At 35.0% G+C, this 10803-nt stretch overlaps 1 protein-coding gene across 17 annotated transcripts in view; it reads right to left on the bottom strand.

The window, feature by feature from the left end:
- The window catches only part of Syt7 (Synaptotagmin 7), a 103087-nt gene that overhangs the window by 32847 nt on the left and 59437 nt on the right, over nt 1-10803 (bottom strand). The gene's annotated exons all lie outside the window — the stretch shown is intronic.

Below are 10803 nucleotides of genomic sequence, written 5' to 3'. Positions count from 1 at the left end.
GCATTTATAAGAAGACGATTCCGCAAAATTGTGAGTAATATAAAAATCTGAATAATTTGTATGGAAGGTATACGTTATAGTTGTCCGATTTTCTTTATTTTCACTGTCATTGTTAAGTATATATTACAGGACAATTCTGCAAAATTACGTGCTCTTAGCTTTTTAGTTACAGATAGTACACCGGAAAATAAAAAATCCGAATAATCGATTGTTGAAGTTATATGTTATAACTATCCGATCTTGCCGATTTCGACAAATAATCAATATAATATAAAAATGCATCTATGGCCCAAATTTTATTCGAACATGTCAAAAAATTTACGAAAAAATTTGTATGATCCCTAAAAACTTTAAATATCGCTTGCTCGAAATCGGTTTTAGACCCATATTGTCTTAGTCAAAGTTGTCTAGAATGATCAGTAGATCATTTCTCGCATATGAGATTTTTCCGGTTTTTTGGCTCCCTGCAAATCGACCCGCTCTAATGTGTGTATACATGGGTATGTGGGAGTTGAAAGGTTAAGGCGAGAACAGTTGCGTACGCAAGAAGAGTTCAACGAAACGACAAGAGTTGAAGCACAGAAGATACAGCAATAAACCTAAATATGTACATATACTCAACTCCAGAAAACCTTAGGGTGTTATGTAACACTTTTTTTTGCTACTTTTATGATAACTATGGTATCGTGTTAGCATTTAAGCTACATACCATATATCATATGTACATCAATTTTAAAGCTTTATGAGCCAAACATTAATACATATTATGTAATGCAAAACTTTACGTTATTAAAGTGTATCTTTTGAATTACACTACTTATTTGTTCAATGCTATTGGGATATTACTTGTGATTTTATGTGATTTCAGTTGTTTTTTTGTTGTGCAAGTATTAAACACGCTCCAAGTAATTTCTTAATTTTTGCATGCAAATAGATGCAGTCCTGGGTGGTGAGCTTCGTTTGACATATGTAAGCCGTTAGAAAGGAAATTCATTTGATATTGCATTTAAATATTTATAAGCTGAATATAATATAACCTATATTATAGTTTGAAATAAAGGTTGACAAACGAAATCAAAACTTTTTAAATTTTCTGTCGGTCAAATTAAAACAAATACAGCCAGGAGAAAACTCATCAGGGTCTAACACCATAGCTGCATTCATTAGAACTCCCTACTTATCTGATTATCATGAAGTGCCGTTTTGTCAATACTTAATTTTAATTTTCATCAAATAGTTTTTGCCTATACATTTTGCGGCTGACAGCTGTCATTTTTCTTCTTGTTAAAAACTAACCAAAGGACCTTTTCTCGATAAAGTTCTCTAGAACTTAACATAGAACTAAACTGATATTGAGAAAACCATTTTTCAACATGTTGCATGATAAACTTCTGATTAAGTGCTTATCCATATATTGGGAAAACGGTCCTAAATCAATTTTTATGGACAAAATACGATACACTATGACCTCTAAATCATCTGTTAATAAAATATACCATAAATAATAGGCAACAACATTTATACTTTTGGATATTTAATAAATAAAATTTGCCTAGTATTTACTACCTCAGCATACCTATACAGCACTGCGTCGGTACTACTGCAAATCCAAGATGACCCCTATTCCTCCGCCAGAAAGCTACCACGAAAAGGTTTACTACTGTTTCTACTGTGGTTGACGACTATCGCGGAAACTCATTCATTTGAAAGATGGGCTTTTGAGCCAAAAAACTAAATTTTACTGTAACGTTTATATCATGTTCAATTCAACTACAACAATTAATTTTCTCAAACTATTTTATAAATAAAAAAAAACATTTAATTCAATTACGTTTCGTAATATTAAAAAGTACTGTACCATTTTTCATTGGAACGAGCGAAGTTCAACCGGGTATTCAAAGAACACCCACATAATAGGGTGCTCGTATAAAGAACAAAAAAACATTAAGGTTTTAAAGTGTCATGTATATAAAAGTGGCATGATTGAAAAATATTATAAAAATGTGGGCTGTCTATCTCTCTCGAATCAAAGAGTTTTGTATCATGTCATCCTTGAAAATGTAACTGACATAAATCTGCAAATAAAGTTGCTGGACTCTTTCGGCACTTTTCAAACGCACATAGCAACACCAAATAAGAATTTGCCGATAATGAGTGACAAAAGAGTCCCAATGTGAGCGCCGTCAAAGCAAACACCTAGATTTCAAATAATATGGGGCGACGTAGAGGACTCAATTCGAATTTTTCAGTAGAATTATGAGTACAACAGTTTGAAGAACAAGCTCTTGTGATGCAGTGGGAAAGTTTTACAAAAAATGGTGTTCGCGAAAAGATCGATACGTGGTATATCATTTGTGCTAAATGAAAGAGGCCTAAATTCGTGGCAGACGAAATAACGTCATGTACACGAAATTCTTTATGATTGTGAATGGATTTTGGTGTTATGAAAAACATTTTGTGCTTTAGGATATTTAAAGACAATAAATTAAGGTCTTTAGGATCCAACAAAATTCTATTAATCGTAATATCTATATATATAAAAATGAAACCCGTTTCCCGTTGTCACGCCATAACTTGAGAACGGCTAGACCGATTTGGCTGTTTTTTTTTCTAGTTTTCTAATACTCTGTAGAAGGTTCTTACGGAAAAAAATATTTAGAAAATGTTTCAGAAAGATTGAAAAAATACATTTAATTATGCGTATTTTAAAAAACGCGAGTAACGAATGTCATCGTCATTCACAGCCATGGACTATATTGAAAGGGCATCGTTTGTTCGGAAATGTGGTTACTTAATTAAATTCTATCGCACTAATTTACTAATTTTTGAAAATTTGTCTCCACAATTAAATGTACTGACTTTGACGGTAATATTAATAGTACCAGTGATGACTTCATTTTAATGTAAGTATTTAATAATAATAAAATATGTATACTATGAGTTAGATTTCAGAATAGAAGTTAGATTTCATATACTAACTGCAACCAAATACGAAATGCCCTAAACTTCCAGCCAATTTCAGCACTATTGTACACGGACAAAATTTATTAATTGCCCGTATTTTCCCAGTCGCACAAAATAATTATTTAAATCATAACTGGCTCGGTAATCGAGCTATACCGACAGAAAAAAATGCTGAAGTTAGTTTTGATAATAACATTATACTAAATTAAACTGCTTATTCAATATAATTTAATTATACTTTAGTCACAGCAAGGCGTGGCCGGGGTCTTCTAAAATTTGTCAAAAGTTATGCTCGTAGTGGCAACGTGGAAATCAGTTGATTTCTTTTGTTTTCATTTCACCAATGTTGCCCTGGTATACATGATTTTGCACACATTTAGTTTTTATACTCTCGCAACCTGTTGCTACAGAGTATAATAGTTTTGTTCACCTAACGGTTGTTTGTATCACCTAAAACTAATCGAGTTAGATATAGGGTTATATATATATAAATGATCAGGATGAAGAGACGAGTTGAAATCCGGGTGACTGTCTGTCCGTCCGTCCGTCCGTCCGTCCGTCCGTCCGTCTGTCCGTCCGTGCAAGCTCTAACTTGAGTAAAAATTTAGATATCTTTATGAAGCTTGGTAGACATGTTTTTTGGTACCGTGAGACGGTTGGTATTGCAGATGGGCGTAATCGGACCACTGCCACGCCCACAAAACGCCATTAATCAAAAACAAATAACTTGCCATAACTAAGCTCCGCAATAAGATACAAGACTGTTATTTAGTACGCAGGATCACATTAGGGAGGGGCATTTGCAGTTAAAACTCTTTTTTTAAAAGTGGGCGTGGTCCCGCCTCTAACAGGTTTAATGTGCATATCTCCTAAACCGCTAATGCTATAATAACAAAATTCACTAGAAGCAAATGTTTTTAGCACTTCTATTGACGGTGTGAAAATAGTTGAAATCGGGTGGTAACTCCGCCCACTCCCCATATAACGGTACTGTTAAAAAGTACTAAAAGCGCGATAAATCAAGCACTAAACACGCCAGAGACATTAAATTTTATCTCTGAGATGGTATAAGATGACTTTATAGGAACCGCGTTCAAAATTAGACAGTGGGCGTGGCACAGCCCACTTTTAGATGAAAACCCATATCTTGAGATCTGCTCAACCGATTTCAACCAAATTCGGTGCATAACGTTCTTTTCATGTTTCTATGTCATAGTGCGAAAATGGGCGAAATCGGACTACAACCACTCTTTTACTTCCCATGTAACACCATTTTCAATTCCATCTGATTCTTTCACTTTCCACTATGCAAATCAGGTAACAATGATTATATCGGGGTAAAACTTTGCGTGAATAATGCAATTAAAGTATGCCACCTTGCGGCCAAAAATTGTCTAAATCGAACCAAAACTGTTGATAGTTGGATTTTAGTTTTGAGCTTTTTATAAAATTATAACTAAACAAGTAAGGAAGGGCTAAGTTCGGATGTAACCGGACATTTTATACTCTCGCAAAGTCAAATAGTATACTCGTTTGAGATTTCTTTGTGGATTGGCTGATATTTTCGGTAGAAGGTCAACTATAGGCACTGGGGTCCACATATTTAGTACTTAGGGGCTTAAACAGTTTCGGTTCGATTTAGACAATTTTTGGCCACAAGGTGGCATACTTTAATCGCATTATTCACGCAAAGTTTTATCCCGATACAGTCATTGTTGCCTGATTTGCATAGTGGAAAGTGAAATAATCAGATGGAATTTAAAATGGTGTTATATGGAAAGTAGGCGTGGTTGTAGTCCGATTTCGCCCATTTTTGCACTGTGACATAGAAACATGAAAAGAACGTTATGCACTGAATTTGGTTGAAATCGGTTGAGCAGATCTCAAGATATGGGTTTTCACCTAAAAGTGGGCTGTGCCACGCCCACTGTCTAATTTTGAACGCGGTTCCTATAAAGTCATCTCATACCATCTTAGAGATAAAATTTAATTACTCTGGCGTGTTTAGTGCTTGATTTATCGCGCTTTTAGTAGTTTTTAACAGTACCGTTATATGGGGAGTGGGCGGAGTTGCCACCCGATTTCAACTATTTTCACACCGTCAATAGAAGTGCTAAAAATATTTGCTTCCAGTGAATTTTGTTATTATAGCATTAGCGGTTTAGGAGATATGCACATTAAACCTATTAGAGGCGGGACCACGCCCACTTTTTTAAAAAAAATTTTAACTGCAGATGCCCCTCCCTAATGTGATCCTGTGTACCAAATAACAGTCTTGTATCTTATTGCGGAGCTTAGTTATGGCAAGTTATTTGTTTTTGATTAATGGCGTTTTGTGGGCGTGGCAGTGGTCCGATTACGCCCATCTGCAATACCAACCGTCTCACGGTACCAAAAAACATGTCTACCAAGTTTCATAAAGATATCTCAATTTTTACTCAAGTTAGAGCTTGCACGGACGGACGGACAGACGGACAGACGGACGGACAGACGGACGGACAGACGGACGGACGGACAGACAGTCACCCGGATTTCAACTCGTCTCTTCATCCTGATCATTTATATATATATAACCCTATATCTAACTCGATTAGTTTTAGGTGATACAAACAACCGTTAGGTGAACAAAACTATTATACTCTGTAGCAACAGGTTGCGAGAGTATAAAAATGGCACCAAAAAAGAAAGTATTGGTAAAAAAAACCTCCAAATTAAAGAATGTTAAGAAAAAAAGAGTAAATGAAATAGCTGAGAATATCTACAAGAAATATGGAAACTGAAGAAGAGCGTGAATCACGGCTTCAACAAAATTGTGACAAAGAATCTTCATCACGAGCTACCGAGACAATCCAAAAACGTGCGTAAATACTTGATGCCAATCGCAACCGAATGGCTCAATCACGAAAAAGAATAGATTTAAAACTTGGGGCGTTCAACTACAGTAAAGATGACGATTACAGAAATCACAAGGACGTAGTGATCGGTGCAATCAACAAAGTTTGTTCACATTGTAGTGCTTTGAAATTCGCAAAATAATCCCCTGGAATGTGCTGTTTTGTCACCAAGAGAAAGTTTGTACGTATGCTCCTTATAAACTCCTAAATGGCTGAACCGATTTCAATGAAATTTTTCGTTGGAGCCTCAGGTTGACCAGCGAGTGATCTTGTAAGGTTTGGTGGCGATCGAAAATTAAAAAAAATGTATTTTTTAATGTCAATGACATTTTCTTTTACTGCTGATATGTTATTGTTTTTATTACACAATTCTGTTGACATGTGGGTCGTGTATATTTATGTTATTTAATTGAACATATTCGAGTATAATGAATGATATTGAAGGATAAACAATATGACCATGTAATTTAACTAAAATTATCGCGAAGAGTGAGCCATTACTAACAGATGAACAAAACACTATTTACAATCGGATTAGGCTTATTGCCATGGAAAAAAATAACTAATTTGTAGTATTTTCCTAGACGAAAAACTGACTCAGTAATCGGGCTAGATTGACAGCAAAAAATTCCGAAATTAATTTCGATAATAATATTTTTACTATATTAAGCAGCTTAATCAAATATAAATTACCCATAGCAAGGCGTGGCCGGGGTTTTCTAGTATGTAATAAAACATTCTTAAAGTTATAAATTTTAACACATAGCACGGCAACATAGCAGACTTGAGGAATTTGGACGTTTTAGTAGTTGAATATTAGTAGGCAACCCGTACCAAGTGTGACTTTAGTAGTAGAATTTTTGGGGCAACCCGTACCAGATGGGACATTTTGTGTGTGTATTAGTAAAAATCTTAGGATTGGTTACTTGTAGATTTTTACAATGGGCGTTTTAGAGATAGCGGCGAAACAACATCGCGAGTTATGCCGCTAAAAGAAATGTGCCCTGCACGAAACTTTTTGCCATTATTAATGCTTTATAGTCTTATGAATTATATTTTGTGTTTTACGTTATTTAAAGACAATAAATTGAAAGTCCAATATATTCATTTTAACCGTACAATCTACAAAATAAATCCGAAAGCACGAAAGTACTTGTGTAAACAAAGAATGAAACAGGTTCACAAAATTTGAGGTATCAGAGTTCTCACTGGGTGTCTTTTATTTCGTGCTCACCTACACAGTAGCAATTCTTCTCATGCCGACCACTGACTTAAATCAACAACAAATAGTACAGTGTTACAAAAGCGACTATGTGACAACAAAATGGGAAAAAACGACTTCTTTCAAACATCTGAAAAAACAAAGCAAAAGGCAGAACGTTTTTAAGTGTAAAGCTTGAAATATTGTACATAGAGGACTGCACGACACGACGTACGGACAGCGAAATTTTCCTGTCGGCAAATGGCGTCCTGAAGCCAACTTCTTTAACATTTTGAAGACGTCAGTGACATATAAAACTGCTGATGTACACAGCATCGATTTCGTCGACTAAAACTTTTCACTTCAATGAAATTTAAATATTTTGTTCAAAGTGAAATTTTTGCGCAAAAAAAAAATATATTAAATGATATATTAAAGCAATTTTATGCTTCTGTTGATAAAATAACGCTAGACTAGTTAGAGCTTAGAATAATTTTAATTTCACATATAAATATCATCACTACAGCTGCCTATTGTCGTCGGCACAATTAGAAATAGCTTTAATTGGCGACAGCGACAACTGCAAGCCTGCTGCCGTGAAGTCGTGCTTTTGTCTAAATAACTCTGCCTTTAAGAACGTGTGATGCTGCCTGCCGTCGCCTATGTGTTTAATACATAATCGTTAAGGACATATGTTATTTCAGTAAATTGCGAAGAAAACAAAAAAGTAGTGAATACAAATGCTCGTCAAATTGTAACAAGTAGTGATCTAACTAATAAAAATGTCAACATTTATGATGTTATGAAGCATTGTTCGACACAGGAAGCAAATTTAACATCGTAGCACAAATCGTGTTTAAGAATTTAAATATGTATGCCAAAACTAAATGCATGAAATATAACTTTTATTAGATTTGGTGGAAATGCGAACGAAAATAAAATAAAACTAGATGATTATTTTGAATACGACATACAAATAGACGGTCAAACATTATATTTAACCTTTTATCCTGTTTCATCCAAATGTATGGATAGTGAAGAGTTATGTTTAAAAGCGAAAATAAATATTAATCATGAAGGCTTGGAAATTAAAAGGTTCCATGGGGACAATAAACAGAACGAAGAGGTAGCGTTAATGAAAATAGATTGACAAATGTGACCCCGGTATTGGTGTCAAAGCAAGTGCAGCGGCTAAACAAAAAGCACACAAACTAATATCTGATTATAAATCTATAAATATTGCTACAACAGATGTAGAAATGTGAATTGTGATGAATTTTTTGTAGACCATGCCGTGTGCCTTTCTCACAACTAGCTATAGCTAAAGAAGTGTCAAATTCAGATTTTAGCAATGAAGTTGTTTCAGTTAAACAACAAATGGATCACACAGACTGTGAATTGAATAAGTTCAGATCGTTTCCCTCTTCCGTCTATGTAGGGTGCGGTCGAGCTACGTAATAATTCCAAACACCAAAATACTCTGCTGATTTGCAGACAAAAATTTAGTGTTGCCGATTATTTGCATAAATTGCGTGCAAAAAGTGACAGTAGAACGTGATGCGGTTAACACATGCTGAGACTCCGGCTTACAGCTGGACATTAAAAAAAGTAAAGTCTTAAAAAACAAAGATATGTATGTCATTGAAGGCCAAACCCTCCTGACATTACCTGAAAAAATAGAAACAGTATTATATTATAAATTATCACAGACGCCGAAACAACTTCTTCGCTTTCTGAGGTTAGCAGGTCATTATAAAAAGTTCACTACTCCGAAGCTTTCTGATATTGAAAAACTTTAACTGACATGACTAAACAAAATTGTTAATTCCGAATCAGATATCAAGAAAACGCGCTGGTCGAATATCCGGTGATTGGTATTTATAATCAGAAGTACGAAACGATTAATGACCAAAGAAAATTCACAATCTACGAACTGGAAATCCTTGCAGTGGTAGAAGCGCTAACAAAGTATTGGGTATCCTTCAAGAATTTTTTCGAATCGAAGATAAAATTAAAAAATAAATTAGGGGTTGTGTACCGTGTACATGTACTAAGCAACCGTAAAAAAGGCAACCAAGAATGCTTACTGGATCAATTGCACATAGAAGAAACACCGCTACATACATTTCACATTGAAAACAAAAAAAATTACAAACATATTTTAGCAGTGGTTGACTTATCCACGAAATTTTGCTGGCTGTATCCTTTAAAATAATCCTTCAACAACTACGTAAGAAGTCATACCAAAGCGGCAACATCAGAGCATGATTTTCGGAAATCAAGCTAATATTATATTATCTGCGAGAGGTGCTGTTTTTTCCTCAAACGACTTCCAAACCTATTGTGACAGCGAAAATATAAAGCTATTCCAAATAACAACAGGGTTACCTCGTGTGAATGGACAGGTCGAGTGGCTGAACGCTATCATTATTTCAGTCTTATAGAAGGTCTATATAGATGACCCAACGAAATGATACAAACATGTAGACAGAGTCCAACAAACAATTAATTCATGGATTGGAGCAAACCCTGCAAGGGTAGTGGTCTTAAACTAAAACCAAATTTTTGAGGCCATACCAAATATCTTAAATCAAAAGCAATATGTTTTACGAAACATCATAAACGCAGAAGGTCCTATCAACTCAACAACTACAGTCGAATATATTGTATGAAGCCGTGGGTTAAAGACAGCGACGCAACATTCGGGTCGGACGTATAACAGGATGACTGATTGTGGGAGTTTAAGGGTTAAGGCGAGAACAGTTGCGTACGCAAAAAGAGCTCAACGAGCCGAAAAGAGGAAGCTGAAGACTGTCGCGGAAAGATTTAAGACCAGCTTTTAGCCAAAAAAAAAACAATTTTGCCATTTTACTATAATGTTTAATTTATTTTTAATTCAATTATAACAACTAAATTTCTCTTAATGTACTTTATAAATAAAACAAATATTTAATGCAATGATGTTCCGTAATATTAAAAAGTTATGTGTAAAGAATAATTTTTCATCGGAACAAGCTAAGTTCAACCGGGTATTCAAAGAACACCCATATAGGTATATCCCTACGTGTCGGATATTATGGTATTCCCAAAAATACACCTTTCTACAATAAGGGCACAATGTACAAACGACTTGGCACACATTACATTCACCATCTCAACACACTATTCCCCAAGGCATACCACCCACATCACATTCCACACACTGAAAACAACACACCACCCTACACCGACCAACAAAAGGGAAAGTCGCCACAATCACGGCCTCTTTTCGGAAATAACCGTCTAAGAGGAAAAGTAATACGGCGTTTTTTGACCTTTTTTTGCCGGAATTTCTCACCCTCCAACGGGGCTAGACAAAATAAATCATTTTATAATCAATTCTAATAAAGGGATAAGAAAAAAGTAAAGAAGGGCTAAGTTCGGATGTAACCGAACATTTTATACTCTCGTAAAATCAAATAGTATAGTATACTCGTTTTAAATTTCTTTGTGGATCTTGCCGCCTTGTTCTACATTGACCGATATTTTCGGCAAAAGTCAACTATAGGCACTGGGGTCCCCATATTCAGTACCTAGGGGCTTTAACAGTTTTGGTTCAATTTAGATAGATTTTCGTCACAAAGTTGATGATTTGCATACTCTAAAGTAAAAAAAAATCAGATGGAATTTAAAATGATGTTATATGGGAAATAGGCGTGGTTTTAATCCGATTTCGCTCATTTTCGTACTATAACATAGAAATAT

The sequence above is a fragment of the Bactrocera oleae genome, chromosome X (genome assembly GCF_042242935.1).
Source record: "Bactrocera oleae isolate idBacOlea1 chromosome X, idBacOlea1, whole genome shotgun sequence".
Lineage (NCBI taxonomy): Eukaryota > Metazoa > Arthropoda > Insecta > Diptera > Tephritidae > Bactrocera > Bactrocera oleae.
Note: the sequence above shows the minus strand (reverse complement) of the source record. Positions and strands in the feature narration are given on the sequence as shown.